Genomic DNA, 18475 nt, shown 5'->3' on the forward strand with positions numbered 1-18475 from the left:
CACATTACCTGTGCCTTGTACCGCAGAGTTTGCAACGTCACAAATAAATGGGGCCAATCTTCAGTCAGATGTGAATGTGTAATCTAACATGTTCAGTAAGAATAATGGACGAAAGGATACAAATACAAATACAATTTATTGAAATGTGAACCAAAAGTTAATCAAATGTTTTAAATAAAAAGCACATATGGACAGAAGGTGTAAACCTATTAAATGTATAAGTAAACACATTTAGTCAAATAACATGACAGACTAGGCCTGTGCAGTTGGTATCAGCTTTGCCCAGCATGGGCTCCTTCATCAGCCCTGGTCCTCCTCGCTGAGGAAAGACCCTCAGTCCTCTCCAAACCAACAGACAGGACGTCCATCACACGGAGGTTTCTCCCTGAAGTCTCTGCTGCCCTCTGGACACCACGCTGTCTCAATCCGTCCACAGTACACTGAATATGAGAGGGGGAAATGAAAATAATAAATGCTTTAGACAATAAGAAACATAAAGTTGACTGTTGAGTTGCTCAGTTTTTTTAGATTGTCAATACTATTACTGTATAACTAATATCTCAGGTTAAGAGGCACATTCAAATACAGATTGGTCTTTAAATACATGTTGTCTTTTGAATTGTTTGTCCAAAGTCAAGGATCTAGAACTGGTACTTAGTTTTAATGATACAGTCTGGTTATTATGCTGTTTGGAGGAGGCCTCACAGGTAAGAGCACTAACTAGCTACCATCACATGTACCTTAGCTTGACTTAAATGTATTAAACGTATGGTTAAGTGATATCAAAATATAAATAACTAATGTCATGCAAACATATTAATATTTGCTTGATTCCAGAGTTGAATTTAGCACAATTGCATACAAACGTTAAGGGGTTTTAAGATTCTGAAGTATTATGCTAAAAACTCAATAACTTAGATTATTATTTATAGTTTTGCTGAATAGTTTCATGGCCGCTTACCTTAGAAACGTAAAATGCGACGGCAGTGTGCAGATGGGGAGCATGTTAGCTTAGCTTGGTAGCTTCAGCTAGCTCTGGAACTTCCAGCTGGGTGGCAGCAGGTCCCGCCTCGGCTCCGCCTCTTTGCCCTTATTTGGAGCAGGCTGGAGAAGGCGGGAGTTGAACTCTGACTTCACTGTTGAGCCGTTAGTGGCCGACTCCGCCTACTAAGGGCTTCACGGCAACTCTGCAGAATCCTATGGGTGACGTCACGGACCCTATGTCCATTTATATATACAGTCTATGGGTAGTACATATACATCGATACAACATTACGTGTTGATAGAAATCAACCCGTAATGAAATAAGACCCCACGGTTTGATGATTGATAGGTGTGTGGGCTGTCTTTCATTTTGACACAATGAACAATGGGGGCTATCCACCCTTATCCACAATGTAAAGTCATTCACAGCCTCTTCCCTCTTCTCTCTGTGAGGAGCAGCAGGTTCAGCTTTCAGAACAAAGTAACAAAAAACTAAAATGGCATTCATTTTTTTAAATATGTCGTGTAGTAATAGATTTTTTTTTTTCTTCTCAAGAGAGTACCAGAATGTGTATTTTATGTTAGTATTTCAAAAAATCTCCTGGGGGAGAATCATCCCAGACCCCCCTGCAGGGGTTGGGTTTTCAGCATGTCAACTCTTTCACCTGTGGAGAAATTGCAGGATTGGCTTCAGGTCGCCCTTTTTATTCACTACAAGACAAATGTGCCTTTTTATTTCATACAGTTCAATTTGGATTGAGACAGGGAAATAATCTAACCCTCACGCGTGGCGTTTCACTGTCAAGGGGAGTGTGTAATTACATTGCAAATACTGATTTGATCCCCACCACTGTATGGGTTAGCCCAGCGCCATATAGACTGAGAGTTACGACATCTCCGTTCACTCCAATGGACCACTTTTTTACAGCAATGGCGGATCGTGGAGCCTCTCAATCGTTCCCCGGAAGTTAGCGCCAAGGCTAGCAGAGCTGTGGAGTTGCAGCACAATAGACCGTTCGTGACGGACTTTTAAAGGTAAGAAGAAGTGTAAAGATTTATATTGCGGATATTATCAGTACATCTGATTCAAATTAACATGTGTATTAAAGGATGTCAGTGGATTATCCCTAAATTAGTAGATTTAGGGAACGTTTACAGATAACAGATTAAGCTAGCATACCGAAGCAAGTTAGCAACACACGTTGAACAGCCTTTTAATTGTAAATTCCGTTCTCTTAATGTCATTTCGTTTCCTTTGAACGTCTTCAAAGGTCCCTTCATCACCTTGCTGCTCTCCACCATGCAAACGGCATTTTCTAGTCCTAAATAAGGTAACTATTACAGGTGACTTTTGTAAATGTTAGATGTTAAATATAGCCTATATTGCAGCTACACTACAACAATGCAGTTTATAGCTTTGACATTACCTGTTATGAATATAATATATATAATATATATGCCTATAGTTTTGTGGTAACGTTCACGGGTTAGAGTTAGAGCAACTCACAGCAGCAGTATGCCTACACTATTGTCATTAGTGGCGTGAACGTTACCACAAAACTATAGGCATATATATTATAGTTCATAACGGGTAATGTCAAAGCTATGAACTGCATTGTTGTAGTTTAGCTGCAATATAGGCTATATGTAACATCTAACATTTACAAAAGTCACCTGTAATAGTTACCTTATTTAGGACTACAGTATAGATGCTGTTTGCATGGTGGAGAGCAGCAAGGTGATGAAGGGACCTTTAAAGACAGCGCCACTGCAGCGCATGCGCACTTCTTATCTCATAATTATGACTTTCTATCTCATTATTTCGACTTTCTTATCTCATAATTATGACTTTTTATCTCATAATTATGACTTTTTATCTTATTATTATGACTTTCTATCTCATAATTTCGACTTTTTTATCTCATAATTATGACTTTTCGTGGTGCAGGGGCCCTTCTCTTTTTGACCACAGGGCGTTGCACGAAGATGGTGGGTATAGCCTCTGCTCTCAGCCTAGTCTTGCCCTTTTTTCTCTTGACAAACTGGTCTGTATCAACATGTGCCTGCGGATTGACTTGAGGTTACTTCACACACAGAACAACTCAGTTTTGTCTGCCCACATACATATTCCATAGTGGTTGAATACACAGTATTAGGAAACACTTTATACTTACTGGACATGTTATACTCATTACATACTGTATATAAAATATGACCAAGAATGTGAGACAACTTTATAGAAATTCATATCACATCTGTTACTGATGCCATTTGTCATACTTTGTTAAACTCACAAATAATAAAGTTCCATAACTTCAGTTGGGAACAAAGACCACACCTTATCTCCCCAAGGCAACTTCCCATCCAATAGGTGTGCTATATAGGTGTGTATAACCCTTTCTCCTGTCTGTTACTCCCTCTTTCAGCACAAGAACCAGAGGGGGATTCAATGGAGCCTGAATACCTGCACTGAGACCCTCACCCTGCACCCTGAGTCTCAACTCTGTGTTTTTCAAGCCTTTCCCTGTTTTTTTGTATTAAACAAAACATTAAGCTTTCCCAATGGTGTGGTTTTCGTTTGGTGAAAAAGTGCAAATGCAGTGTTTGTATATAATTACATCACATATTTGTTTGCTGTTGGTCGTGAAATTGCTCCTGCTGACTTGAGCCAGCCATTTTTTCCTCCGCTCTGTGTCAGTGGGGAAGCCGTACATTCGTACTCCTTTCTCTGAGCGATTGGAGCATCCCCAGGCAGCACAGCAAACCATGGTGGCGACTAGGAGGCAGCCAGCAAACCAGGACAACACGGAGGAAAAGGCACCGACAAGATATGCTATTCAATGTTTATTGAATCCCATGTATTTGCAATGGATGTTCCTAAAACAACACATTTAACATCATCATCATCATGCTGCTGCTGCTAGTCCTTTGATAGTCACCTGTCCTTTCTGAAAGCCATAAAGATGACATTAGTCATTTAGATAACTTGTGTCCTCAATTACCAGGGGATTACTGAAACTACCATGAATTTAAGAAAATGGTAGAAATGAATCTAATCTGAATTTTAAAGCATTACTTTAGATCCCCCCCCTCTAAATGTATCAATAAACATTAGAAAGTGATGCTCCTGACTACCATACAAGTTTAAGAAGATAATATTGGTTTGAAAGAATTCAAAGCTATAAATAAACAGCAACAGGCTCTTTAACCAAGGCACTGTTAGCCTAACATGTAAACTAGTTGTTCACACTAATCCTAATATTATCACTTAATATTAGCAAATTCTATTTTATTTTTTAAAACATATTGATGTAAATACATACACATATCGATTTGTTGTATAAATATTGCAAATCAAAACCTTTATTCACTAATGATTACCAAAAATCGTAGTTCTATCTCCTGTTATCAATGCATTCACATTGCCCGCCATGAACTTCCGGGGAACGATCCTCGTCTACATGAACCACGTGACGATAACCGTTTTTGGACTTCCGTTGTCGTAACTCTTCTATTATATGGCTCTGGGTTAGCCCCATAGATATATATAAACACTAGATGGCTCATGGGAGATTTTCCAGCGTAGCTGACCGGCCGCCATCTTGCTACAGTCAACAGTTACTCTGATTCGCGTTATGGTAGCTGTTGTCAGGTGAGTGATCTGCACAAAAATACTCTTAACTCACTGAAATCTTGACTGATTTACAAACGGTTTGGTTTATTATAAACATGATTAGCATGGCTATGATACAGGATGCTTGGACATGTTGAAATTGCAGCTTTTCTTTGTGTATGTGGTTGTATTTATTAGCTGGCTAATAACAAGAGGCTGTCAGTGAGACCTAGTATTACAAAGTTGACCCACAACTCCACCAGTGGGAGAGGCAGAACTGCTCTTTCTTTCAACACAACTTAAGTTACACATGATTTCTTCCAAGTGGTTTGGCTTGTTAAAAACATCTTGCATTATGATACAGGAATTTGCTGGCTTTGTGTTTACAGAAGTACCTGACTATGCCGGACTTTTGTGCAGCCTACGGATGCTATAATCACCGCAGTCTGGAAACAAGAACCCGTGGGATCACCTTTCACGTGTAAGATATGACAATATTATGACTAAAATTAGGATAATCGTTAATTACTTAGTGGATGTATGTACATTACAAGTCCTGCTACACAGGATCAGTGGGGCTATGTGAGATAATAGTATTGCAATATTGTTGTTGACCCAGCCTCATTAGAATATGTTGTTACCATTTCTTTACACAATTATTTAATGTTTCTATTGGACACCTTTTTTATTACTCTTAGTGTGGTTGTCTTATTCTTAAAGTAGGCTATACATACATGCATACATACCAAAAATATGATAATTTCGGTGTGTATTTTTGTCCTACCCTTAATGTTAAAGGAAAGAAGGGAGGAACATGTTGACAATAATTTATATATCTGGCTACCTTTCTCATGTTTTTAAGGTTTCCCAAAACCAAAGAGAGGAGGAGGCAGTGGGAACTCGCCCAAAGAAGGGACGGTTTTGTTTCCTGTGACAGGACACTGCTCTGCAGTGAGCACTTCAGGAGTGAGGAATTTGACCGGACAGGAGACGCAGCACTATGTTCCCCACATATGTTTATGTTTGCTCAGTCTAATAAACCCATAACATGGTTGTGAAAGAATACCAAAGCTGAGGCTGGACGGTGATTGATTGTTGGTGTGCCATGTGTTCTTCTTAATAATAATAATACATTTATTTTGGGGGGCCACCTTTCATAACACCCAAGGACACATAGGATAGTTTATGTTTAAATTGTTTGTTGTTGGATTTTGTGATATATCAGCCGGGGTGAGACAAGACAAACCACAAATGGACTACAGAAGGACACAAAAGGACACATGGTACAGTTTATATTATTCTTGGTCTTTTTTCAATAACATATTTCAAAGGTTCTGGATTTGTTTACAAATCTAGAAACTAAATACAAAACTAGGATGATATGAAGATCTCATGTCAAAAATAATTGTGATAAATTAGACAGAACTGGCCTGTCTGTGAGCACATTTTATGTTGGTTTGGTTCTTCTGATAAAGGTGTGAATATCTAAATAATATACCAACATATGCTATTGTCATTAGTTGTGTCCCTGTTCTTAAAGCTAAGGCATTGCTAAATTAACAACTCTTGGCTTACAGAGTGGTAACATGAGACCGATTTTTATATATAAAATATAAATGTGTTTTAATTTTATAATTTATTTGAAATATTAACAATATAATAAAATAAATGGAAATATATACACCGGCAAATATTTAATATAAATACCTTGTGTGTGTGTGTATAGCTATTGCTTTATCTGATTAATGTTATTTTCATATGAAAGTCCATGATTATAAGTATGCAGTATCATAACTACATCTTTGATGTTTATAAAAAACCAAACCGTTTGAAAATTGGTTGAAAATTGAGCAAGCTATGGTTATTTAAATAGTAAACCATAATGTTATGAATGAGAGAACTGCCTGTAGCAAGATGGCGGCCAAGTGGCAACGTCGGTCTCAATTGGCCAGCAGCGCGAGTGAGTCATCTAGTGTTTATATATATCTATGGTTAGCCCCAGAGCTATTTAATAGAAGAGTTACGACATCTCCGTTCACTCCAATGGACCACTTTTTTACAGCAATGGCGGATCGTGGAGCCTCTCAATCGTTCCCCGGAAGTTAGCGCCAAGGCTGGCAGAGCTGTGGAGTTGCAGCATAATACACCGTTCGTGACGGACTTTTAAAGGTAAGAAGAAGTTTAAAGATGTATATTGCGGATATTATCAGTACATCTGATTCAAATGAACATGTGTATTAAAGGATGTCAGTGGATTATCCCTAAATTAGTAGATCTAGGGAACGTTTACAGATAACAGATTAAGCTAGCATACCGAAGCAAGTTAGCAACACACGTTGAACAGCCTTTTAATGGTAAATTCCGTTCTCTTAATGTCATTTCGTCCAACATGTTGAATTAGAGAAGAGGGGCTTCTAAACGGGATTGTATGCGGGGGGGTGGAGGGAGTTAAATATTAGATAAATATAACTTTGGTGCGTGTAAGAGTGAGTGTTTTTAGCAGAGCCATATTGTGTCCTTGTGATTCTGTTGATTATTACCTGTCTGTATAATGTTGCAGCGCAGCTGATTCTGGATTGATGGCAAAGGGAGAGGGACTTAAGTGAGAGTGAAAACACAAGGTAAGTTTAATACTACTGTTTTATATAAGTAAACACCTTATCTCCCCAAGGCATTTCCCATCCAATAGGTGTGCTATATAGGTGTGTATAACCCTTTCTCCTGTCTGTTACTCCCTCTTTCAGCACAAGAACCAGAGGGGGATTCAATGGAGCCTGAATACCTGCACTGAGACCCTCACCCTGCACCCTGAGTCTCAACTCTCAGTGTTTTTCAAGCCTTTCCCTGTTTTTTTGTATTAAACAAAACATTAAGCTTTCCCGATGGTGTGGTTTTCGTTTTATGAAAAAGTGCAAATGCAGTGTTTGTATATAATTACATCACATATTGTGTTGCTGTTGGTCGTGAAATTGCTCCTGCTGACTTGAGCCAGCCATTTTTTCCTCCGCTCTGTGTCAGTGGGGAAGCCGTACATTCGTGCTCCTTTCTCTGAGCGATTTGAGCATTCCCAGGCAGCACAGCAAACCATGGTGGCGACTAGGAGGCAGCACAGCAAACCAGGACAACACGGAGGAAAAGGCACCGACAAACTGCATGATATGCTATTCAATGTTTATTGAATTCCATGTATTTGCAATGGATGTTCCTAAAACAACACATTTAACATCATCATCATCATGCTGCTGCTAGTCCTTTGATAGTCACCTGTCGGTCTCCTGTCCTTTCTGAGGGGATTACTGAAACTACCATGAATTTAAGAAAATGGTAGAAATGAATCCAATCTGAATTTTAAAGCATTACTTTAGATCCCCTCCCTCTAAATGTATCAATAAACATTAGAAAGTGATGCTCCTGACTACCATACAAGTTTAAGAAGATAATATTGGTTTGAAAGAATTCAAAGCTATAAATAAACAGCAACAGGCTCTTTAACCAAGGCACTGTTAGTAACATGTAAACTAGTTGTTCACACTAATCCTGATATTATCACTTAATATTAGCAAATTCGATTTTATTTTTTAAAACATATTGATGTAAATACATACACATATCAATTTGTTGTATAAATATTGCAAATCAAAACCATTATTCACTAATAATTAACAAAAATCGTAGTTCTATCTCCTGTTATCAATGCATTCACATTGCCCGCCATGAACTTCCGGGGAACGATCCTCGTCTACATGAACCACGTGACGATAACCGTTTTTGGACTTCCGGTGTCGTAACTCTTCTATCTATATGGCGCTGGTTAGCCCTACCCAGCGCCATATAGATAGAAGAGTTACGACACCGGAAGTCCAAAAACGGTTATCGTCACGTGGTTCATGTAGACGAGGATCGTTCCCCGGAAGTTCATGGCGGGCAATGTGAATGCATTGATAACAGGAGATAGAACTACGATTTTTGTTAATTATTAGTGAATAAAGGTTTTGAGTTGCAATATTTATACAACAAATCGATATGTGTATGTATTTACATCAATATGTTTTAAAAAATAAAATAGAATTTGCTAATATTAAGTGATAATATTAGGATTAGTGTGAACAACTAGTTTACATGTTAGGCTAACAGTGCCTTGGTTAAAGAGCCTGTTGCTGTTTATTTATAGCTTTGAATTCTTTCAAACCAATATTATCTTCTTAAACTCGTATGGTAGTCAGGAGCATCACTTTCTAATGTTTATTGATACATTTAGAGGGAGGGGATCTAAAGTAATGCTTTAAAATTCAGATTGGATTCATTTCTACCATTTTCTTAAATTCATGGTAGTTTCAGTAATCCCCTGGTGATTGAGGACACAAGTTATCTAAATGACTAATGCCATCTTTATGGCTTTCAGAAAGGACAGGAGACCGACAGGTGACTATCAAAGCAGCAGCAGCAGCATGATGATGATGATGATGATGTTAAATGTGTTGTTTTAGGAACATCCATTGCAAATACATGGAATTCAATAAACATTGAATAGCATATCATGCAGTTTGTCGGTGCCTTTTCCTCCGTGTTGTCCTGGTTTGCTGTGCTGCCTCCTAGTCGCCACCATGGTTTGCTGTGCTGCCTGGGGATGCTCAAATCGCTCAGAGAAAGGAGTATGAATGTACGGCTTCCCCACTGACACAGAGCGGAGGGAAAAATGGCTGGCTCAAGTCAGCAGGAGCAATTTCACGACCAACAGCAACAAAATATGTGATGTAATTATATACAAACACTGCATTTGCACTTTTTCACAAAACGAAAACCACACCATTGGGAAAGCTTAATGTTTTGTTTAATACAAAAAAACAGGGAAAGGCTTGAAAAACACTGAGAGTTGAGACTCAGGGTGCAGGGTGAGGGTCTCAGTGCAGGTATTCAGGCTCCATTGAATCCCCCTCTAGTTCTTGTGCTGAGAGAGGGAGCAACAGACAGGAGAAAGGGTTATACACACACACAGCACACCTATTGGATGGGAAATGCCTCGGGGAGATAAGGTGTTTACTTATATAAAACAGTATTAAACTTACCTTGTGTTTTCACTCTCACTTAAGTCCCTCTCCCTTTGCCATCAATCCAAAATCAGCTGAGCTGCAACATTATACAGACAGGTAATAATCAACAGAATCACAAGGACACAATATGGCTCTGCTAAAAACACCGGAGCGTCCACACTACAGCTCCAAAAATAGCTTGGAGCTGGGCGTGTCTGGAGCTTGGGGATTTTATTCAAGCAACACGGCCAACAACCAATCACATGAATCTCCCGCCCCCGACATACAAAGCAAAAACCCCCGGGGATTTTATGCGAGCAATATATATATAAACTCCCCAAACAGGCGAAAACCTACCAGTTTCCCCCACTGTCTCTGCCACCTCCCTCCATGCTGGTTCCTCCGGTTTGTATCCCGGTAGGTGAAGAGGGTCTGGTCATACAAAACCGGGTGATTCGCTACGGCGATAGTTAGTTTCTCCCCCGACTTTTTTTGAAATATAGAAATGAACGGCGGGATATCTCTCCCAGCTTAGACGCGGTTTGATTGGCTAGCGCTTCAGCTGTCAGATTTTGGGAAACGGGATTTGATTGGCTGGCGCTGGCTACTCCGGCGTCCAGGCGACCAGAAGTTGAACAATGTTCAACTTCTGGTCGCCTGGGTCGCCTGAGACGCCTCGCTCTGCTACCCACAATTCAGTTCGGCGAAAAAGCGCGGCTACGTGACGTCACCCCATTGAAAGTGAATGGGCAGCTTGGAGCAGCTTGGAGCTTTCGACGCTGTCGACGCTGTAGTGTAGACGGGCCGTTACACGCACCAAAGTTATATTTATCTAATATTTAACTCCCTCCACCCCCCCGCGTACAATCCCGTTTGGAAGCACCTCTTCTCTAATTCAACATGTTGGACGAAATGACATAGAGAGAACGGAATTTACAATTAAAAGGCTGTTCAACGTGTGTTGCTAACTTGCTTCGGTATGCTAGCTTAATCTGTTATCTGTAAACGTTCCCTAAATCTACTAATTTAGGGATAATCCACTGACATCCTTTAATACACATGTTCATTTGAATCAGATGTACTGATAATATCCGCAATATAAATCTTTAAACTTCTTCTTACCTTTAAAAGTCCGTCACGAACGGTCTATTATGCTGCAACTCCACAGCTCTGCCAGCCTTGGCGCTAACTTCCGGGGAACGATTGAGAGGCTCCACGATCCGCCATTGCTGTAAAAAAGTGGTCCATTGGAGTGAACGGAGATGTCGTAACTCTTCTATTAAATAGCTCTGGCCCTACCATAGGTTACCCAACAAAAATACTCTGGAGCCGTATTGCGCATGCGCAGATCTAAAATCCAGTAGAAATGATAAAAAAGTAAAAGTCTGCTGCTTATTGTTCTAGGCCAAAATAGAGTCAAAGAGTATATGAGAGTGAGAGTGTGTTAATTAATATGTTTGGAGTAAGTCTGTAGATTTGTTTGTGTGTGTGTGTTTCATGTATAATAGGCCTCTCACGATAATTAATTTTGTTGGATACATTTTCCCGGAAATTATTGTCGGCACCGTTGTATGACCATTTAGACCACTGACATAATGATAATAATATATATAATAATAATTCAACTACATCCTTTCAAACTGCTAGTCACATCCTCATGTAAATGGCAATTTATCGAGTTCATTTTTATTTATCGTACGATAAGTCAATGAAATGCTTATCGCGACAGGCACACAATAAAACAGTGGAAACAAACATGTGTTTGACTTTCATTAGTGAATGAAACTGTGTGCCCTTTATAGTCTGTGTCCAATATTGTGTATTGTATATATTGTATATATATCCTATATATATGCTAAGGTCTCGCTGCTGACACGATAGCAGTCATGTTGTGCGCATATGTGTAATTAAACCCATGATATCAAAATCTCACTCCAGCCAGGTACCCAAAGTTGGCAACCCTGGCTAAACGTTTAGATGGTAAATTGCTAAATTTGAGCTTTTTTGTGTGGTTTAAAACAATTAATGCAGCTGGAGATTGGGTTGATAAGAGTGGGATACTAGAGTATTAAATGTAGTGTACAAAATAGGCTTTAATTAAAAATGTTGGTAACTGCAGCATGCTGAAAGGCCCTAATGTTCAGTGGGTCAACACCTTAACAGTTCACATTGTCACGAGTACGCTATGCTAATTAGGCCTAATATAAAATACTGATTAGGGGAGTGTTCAATATTATATTATTTTTATTATCAATATTACTTTATATCCTCCATCACCCTCCTCCTTATCATAAGCTACATCTTGCACCCCTCGGTGGGCCCGCCTGCGCCTCCTATGCTTTACCCATTATTTCCCTTGGAGCTTTTTTTCCAGTCCATATTAACGCGGAAGTCGGTGACGCACCACTACACTCAGCTGCTCAGCGGGGGCAACGCAATAAACAAAACGTCGTAATTCGGAGCCAAACACAGCGGTGAGTGTCTTCTTTTCTCTGTTAGTTGGAATAGGAACATTTTTGTCCAATGCTATGAGTCCGTCCACACTGAGGCTCCTCTGTGTCCGCTGCGCCTCTCGCTTTATTAAATCCGACCGGGAGGTGGCTGACGGTCTGTCTGTCGGTCGGGCGGATTGACGGACGAGCGTCTGGACTGTACTGGGATTTGAATGCGTGAGAATTTGCTTTTTTTAATTGGCAACTGTGAAAGCCGAGGGTTGGTTCCTAGTGACTGTCAACGTAACCTGTTTGTGATAAAGGTATGGACATGGAGTTTAATGGCAGCGACTGGTGCACTCTGCAGCAAAAATCTGCAACGCGGTTTGTGTCAGCCCTGCTGCTCTTTATTTCCTCGGGTTTGTCCATTCAGCATGTGTTTGTGATTGTGAATCAAGAGAAGACGCAATGTGTCCGAGCAAGCCTTTGTTAGTCTTCCCCAAGCCTTTGCGACGCTCAGTTTGGCGTGCCTTAAGATGGGACACGAGTTCATTAAAATACAAATGATTGCATTCAGACACGATTAAGCAATATTGTCGAGTAGCATTTGTTCCCAACATTGCTACCTTAAATGCTGTAAACTTGAATTCTCTAGCCTGTAAAATGGGGATGACCATGCCATAGCTGTGGGTTTGTCTCTTTTGAGTTTACCACCCTGGATCAATATGTATTGGGATGTTAATGCTTGAATTAACATGGTGGCCCACAGCAGTTTCCTTTTCTCAAAGATCATTTTCTGTAGACTTGAGGTCTGAGGCACACTGCTGTCGGATGTTGCCTTTATTATGAACCATAATAACATCAAGCTGATAGCCATAGCTGCATTGCTTCCACAGGCTGCAGCTGTTGAAACATATAAACAGTCATTCTAGTTTTATATAATCAACAATTCAACCCTCTGATTAAACTCTAAAATGTTGTTTTGCCTGATGAATGTGAGGTGTACTGCCCTCAGTGAATTGTTACAGTGGCTCTCAGATTACACTCAGTCTTCTCATTGGCTGCAGGATCAGCTTTCCTCCTTTTCTTCCACCTTAAACTCCAGTCCTGCTGTGTGCCATGATGCCTGCAGTATAGTCTGTGTGTGTGTATTGCAATTGCAGCTTGTTTAAACCTTTTTAAAGCAAATCATACACACTTGTATAGCTAAAGCTTTCTGTGCTTGTTACAACTATGTGGTGGCCTGCTGTGTTGTTTATTTTTTCAGTGGGAGGGCAAACCTTTGACTCAGCTTCATTCCAAGGTAACAAGAGTTGGCGTCATGTCAAATACAGCCTTTTAAGGCACCATTTTTATCATGATGCAACCCTGCAGCCTGTGGTGTTCAGCTACTGTCAGTGTTAGAAGAACAACCAGCTGTGTGTGTGACATCACTGTAGCCTTTGGTTATGTCTATGGTAGTGTTGTGAAAAACTGAGGGCTTGTTGCGATAAGAAGCCTCATTGTCCCGTGGAGTGTGCGTGCATGCATAAACTTACAGATAACACAATGCATATTGTCTCTGTTGAGCTGCTGTGTAACTAATCCGGCCTCCTCCTCACATGGGATTACTGCATATGGAATGGTTTCATTTCCACACAAACACTTGAAGTTTCTGAAACTGAGTGTTCAAACGATAGCGACGGACGCCAGTGGCCTTTTTGTAGGCATGCAGTGATTTAGAATGGGAGTTCTTATCTTGGTTTCATCCTTGAGTTGAACAAAGATATGTCTTGACTTTGAAAAAAAGCAACTGGGGACACTTTTCATCTTCATTAGCAGAAAAAAAATGCAAAGCCAAATGAAAAGTCAGCCTTTTTTATTCATGAGCGGCTTGAACTTGTCAAAGTGCAGTTATTTTGTGTTTTTTGTTGAATTATAGCATTTATATCACATTTTAGTGAGGAAAAACCACCTTTTTAATAACCATACCAAGTGACTTGTGAATTTGCTGTATTCAGGTAATCTTTTTCTCACAGTTGGGAACACTTCCTTGCCAAGGAGGTTATGGTTTTGCTTCCGTTGGTTTGTTTGTCAGCTGGATTATGGATAAACTGCTGGCCCAAATGTAATGAATCTTGGTGAAAGGTTGGAAGGAGGAACCCTTTACATTTAGGACTGGATCATAATCACAGGCGGATACACCATTTATTTCTCACTTTCGCTAACACTGCGTGATGGGTTCATGGCCTTGCTGGAGGTCTCCTCTTTCTGTGTGCCCTTCTAGTCTGCAGTATAAAGTCATTTCCTATGACGGCATCTTACATTTCCGACTGTCCTCTCCTCTCCCTCTGGTTTCCTCTTCCTGGCATGGTCTTCCCATCAAGACCAGCTGACTTGGTGTGCTCTGACAGTGCAGGATCATGCAGGTATCAGGAAGCTTTCTGCCTTGATGAGAAATCTCACCTACTCCCGAGCTGCCAGAGCTGTCAACAGACTCTAAAGTTGCCTGTTGCCTTGTCAGGACCGACTGCAGGGAGAAATGAGGACGTAAAACCATGATTATGATTCCAAACTGGAGAAAGAGGGAGGCTGAGACTGCAGCTGTTAAGCTGCTAACACTGGGAGCCTGCAGTCGTAACGGACTGGGCCATTGTGTGCTTGCAAATTAACTCATGCTTTGTGTCTTCAGAGATAGGTTCTGAATAAAGTAATTGGAGGGTGGAAAGAATCTGAAGTCTTTGATAGCTTTCTGCCAATTAAATGCCATAATTGTTTGACACAATTGGCTGTGATGGTGAAATGTGCCGCCCACAGTATTTTAAATTTTAGAACAGCCGATGTGTTTGACAGGCCATTTTGTGATATTCTATAGAGGTTTCAATCAAATTCAATTTAACAATGGCCAAAACACATTTCAACTTGCAGAAGAGTTTCAGAAAGAAGTTTCTTAAAATAATTGTTATTTTTTTTAATTCTGTTTCGCCTTATTCACATCTTTATTTAGTTTGTCCTAAACGCCTGTCCTTAGTAATCACATACAGCATGTTTAAAACGGCAAAGAGCTGAAAATGAAATACTTTAAATTGTGTTGTCGACTCATTTTCCAAGCCTAACCTAGATTAGCTAAAGCTTATGGTAATGAAACTCATGAACATTTCTGTTATTTCGGCTAATATGTCAGTGCAACTAATTATGGTCAACTAATGCCAGACACCAGTGACGAAAATGGCCTTCTCAGTTTCCCAAAGCCAAAGTTAATGTTTACAAATGTGTTGTTTTTGCCGACCAAAACCCAAAGATATTAAAGGTCCCATGTCATGGCCATTTCTACTGATCATAATTCCATTGTTGAGGTATACTAAAATAGATTTATATTGTGCAATTTTCTAAACTCACATTGGTTTCTCATACAGTACAGCATCTCTGTAAAGTATGTGTATTCACCGGTATTCACTCCTAAACGGCTTGTTGGAGCTCCTGCCCCCCCTCCCTGTGAGCCCACTGTGCTCTGATTGTTCGGGACGTTGCGAGGCTCGCTGCTCACTGAGCTGGCTTACTGGTTTGGTTTCCGGGTCGGCGATACAGCGGGACAGCGCAAAACTCATCCTGAGCACACACAAACACTCACAGCCGAAGTAAAAACAATAAGTGTGGCTTGATATTGAGTAAGAAAAAGGTTTATAACGCTGTGAGAATGGGTCTGCGGAGAGCATTTCTCCGCGATCCCAACTCGTCTATACCAACCAGGGGACTCCCTGTTAGTTGAAAATGTACGCTAAAGGTCCTCACCCCTCCTGGTGTGTGAGGAGCTGCGTGGATTGGTCCATTTTGGTTCCGGGAACCGCATGACGTCATGCGGTTCCTCTGCAGACCGTTTACATGCATGAAGACCTTCATAACGCACAAGGGGACGGGTAATAACCAGAAAAGCATGACATGGGACCTTTTAAGTGTACAAAAAGGCAGAGAACCGATTGATTTCATGTCTTTATTTCAGCTCTACCTTTTTTAATCTAAAAAAAACATACATCTTATCAACAACAACATCTACACGCACGCACACACACACACACACACACACACACACACACACTCACCAACCACTTTATCATCTTTCCCGTGCAAGTATCGTTAACCACACCACTTTTAATTTGCGCTCTACCCAACCAACAGCAATCTTATTTACTCTTAATATTGTTTTCCATTTTTAATGTCAACCTATTTTAAAATGGCACTTGCAGAGGACGTTCTCTGACTCACACTGATTCTCTACGTCACCTACTCACCCCCGCCCCCCCGCTGTGGGGCTTAATCTGTAACATAATATTGATTTACATTCTGCAAAGAGACAGGAAATGGATCCAGCCAACAAAAAAAACCAATCTTCATACATATCCTGTTCCCTTTTACTGTGTAAATGATCCAGGATGTGGGTTTTCCTGGACTCTAGTGACTTTAAGGAAGTTGTGATATTGTCATTTATTACCTCCAGTTTAGCAAGCTTTACTTTCTGAATAAAAATAATAAAAGTATATTAACAAAATCACCATATGGCAATTGCAATTGTTCCACAGTATGGTACCAAGGTTTCCATTGCCTCGTAGACTCTGTGCTGCTGTCCCTGCTTCTGTTATCTGATCCTTCTCCGGTATAATCATATGAACACGTCCCCTGCTAGTCGTGTTGTATCAGCGTCTGGCTGGGCTGTAATATAATAGCATAATAAAGGTATGATACTGTGTCATTCCTCTTTGCCTCCTGTGCGCTAACTCAATCCTCTCCTGCCCTGCTGCTGTGCCCCACTGTGGCTGCTCTTCGTCTTTAGGAATAGAGTATTGATCCAATCTAATGGCTTCCTCCTATGGGTGATGTCATGCACCCCCCATGACTCAAACCTCACTGGAGTAATGCTAATGGCAGGAGTTAGAAACCGTGCTTATAGGACAACAGAGCAGTGTTTATATTGAAATGTCTTGCACATCTTAAGTAGCCTCCCTCCCTCAGACTTATGTGTGTTGGGCGAGTGCAATGAAATGATGATGTGTGGGATGAAGAGGGGGAGGCGTGGCTCGACAGGGGCGATACATCAGCAGAGCATAAATGCTGGCTCAGCTGAATGGACCCTCGGATGGCTGCTGCAGGTAGCGGGTTATGGTTGATGATGTCATTAGGGTTTACAGCGTCTCCAAGGTCTCTGTCTGCTCGTAGCAACAGATCAACATGTGTGTTTGGATTATGGAAGGAGACACAATAGTACTGTTCTGTGTGTGTAGCCAGACACAACATAGACTGATGCAATGACAATGACTTAATCTGGAGATTGGAGCCTGTTTGTGGTTTTGTGTTTGTATCAACAGTCTTCAGAATGATCCTGGTGACCTGCTGCTCTGCTAAACTTGTAGCTGCATTTGGGATTGTCTCTCTTTTTAAGGATGGATTACCAATCTCAGAAAAACAAATGTAGTACAGGCGTACGTTTCATGAACAGGTTTAGTGCATTTTGGCATCAATTTTTCAAGCCTCCGGTAAAATCTTCTAAAACGTATTCAGTCATCTGATGTTTCCAAACACTTGCAAGGAAGTTGCATTGCTTAATGAATATGTTTTGTTGTGAAAGTGTGTAGGGAATGGTTGGTAGGTTGATATCTATAGACAATAAAGAGCATAGCATATAGTGAATTATAATTTTACTGCCCATTAAAACATTTGACTGTCTTTTTTTTTATCCCCATTAGCACTAGCATGAGCATTGGCTATTGCACACACACAAAACATACATCAACATATAAAACAAAACAAAACAGCTCATCATTTCATGCAATTTACAGTGCTATATGAAATGAAAACTAAAATGGTCATCCCAGTGTGCGAAAAAGTACACGTCCCACCGTCCGGGACGTGTTATTTACAATATCGGACAAGTAGATCCTTCAATTGACTTGTCCGGCGGACAAGTGACGCTTTTCGGCCTGATTTATTGACAAATTATTGATACATTCAGTTTACAAAAGGCAGAACTCATTCGCAAATTGTACGTGCCCGCCATTGTTCGTTTAGAAATGTTAGTTTCGGTTCTGCTTGTCGATTCCTAAGGAAATGCATCTCGCCGCTTTCTGTACAGTTAGACGGGGGCGGGGCGGAGCGGGGTGGGAACAAATAACAATTGTCCGGTACCGGGATTAATAAGAGTTGTGAGGACAGGAGGCGAGGCCGAGCCCCGCGGACCGCAGCTCTCTCTCTATGCTCCGTATCAGCTGATCGCTGCGCGGTGCAGCTCAGCGTCTTTCTCTCTCTTTCTACACACACTCTTTCTGCCCGTTTAACAGCCTAATCTTTGTCAAACTTTCTTATGTTCTTTCTCTAACACATAATGAAGGTTATTAAGCGTTTTAACTCCTATGTTGTTAATATTGCCCGCCATTTCCTTTATGAAG

At 40.6% G+C, this 18475-nt stretch overlaps 1 protein-coding gene and 2 long non-coding RNA genes across 4 annotated transcripts in view; all 3 read left to right on the forward strand.

Moving 5' to 3' along the window:
- The first annotated feature begins 4365 nt into the window (after positions 1-4365).
- LOC139435218 (uncharacterized) lies at positions 4366-5930 on the forward strand. The gene is made up of 3 exons (XR_011644500.1): positions 4366-4636; positions 4987-5078; positions 5460-5930. It is a non-coding gene; the product is annotated as an uncharacterized lncRNA (long non-coding RNA).
- A 734-nt stretch (positions 5931-6664) lies between these two features.
- On the forward strand, positions 6665-7427 carry LOC139435291 (uncharacterized). The gene is made up of 3 exons (XR_011644574.1): positions 6665-6766; positions 7158-7218; positions 7342-7427. It is a non-coding gene; the product is annotated as an uncharacterized lncRNA (long non-coding RNA).
- Positions 7428-11969: 4542 nt separating this feature from the next.
- marchf8 (membrane-associated ring finger (C3HC4) 8) overlaps positions 11970-18475 on the forward strand; it is a 112233-nt gene continuing 105727 nt past the window's right edge. The window contains exon 1 of one of the 2 annotated variants that reach the window (XM_034100166.1): positions 11970-12101. The gene's annotated coding sequence lies outside the window, so the exon portion shown is untranslated. The remainder of the gene's footprint in view (positions 12102-18475) is intronic. The other variant, XM_034100165.2, reaches the window with a different exon arrangement.

This window comes from Pseudochaenichthys georgianus, chromosome 15 (assembly GCF_902827115.2).
Source record: "Pseudochaenichthys georgianus chromosome 15, fPseGeo1.2, whole genome shotgun sequence".
Taxonomy (NCBI): Eukaryota; Metazoa; Chordata; class Actinopteri; order Perciformes; family Channichthyidae; genus Pseudochaenichthys; species Pseudochaenichthys georgianus.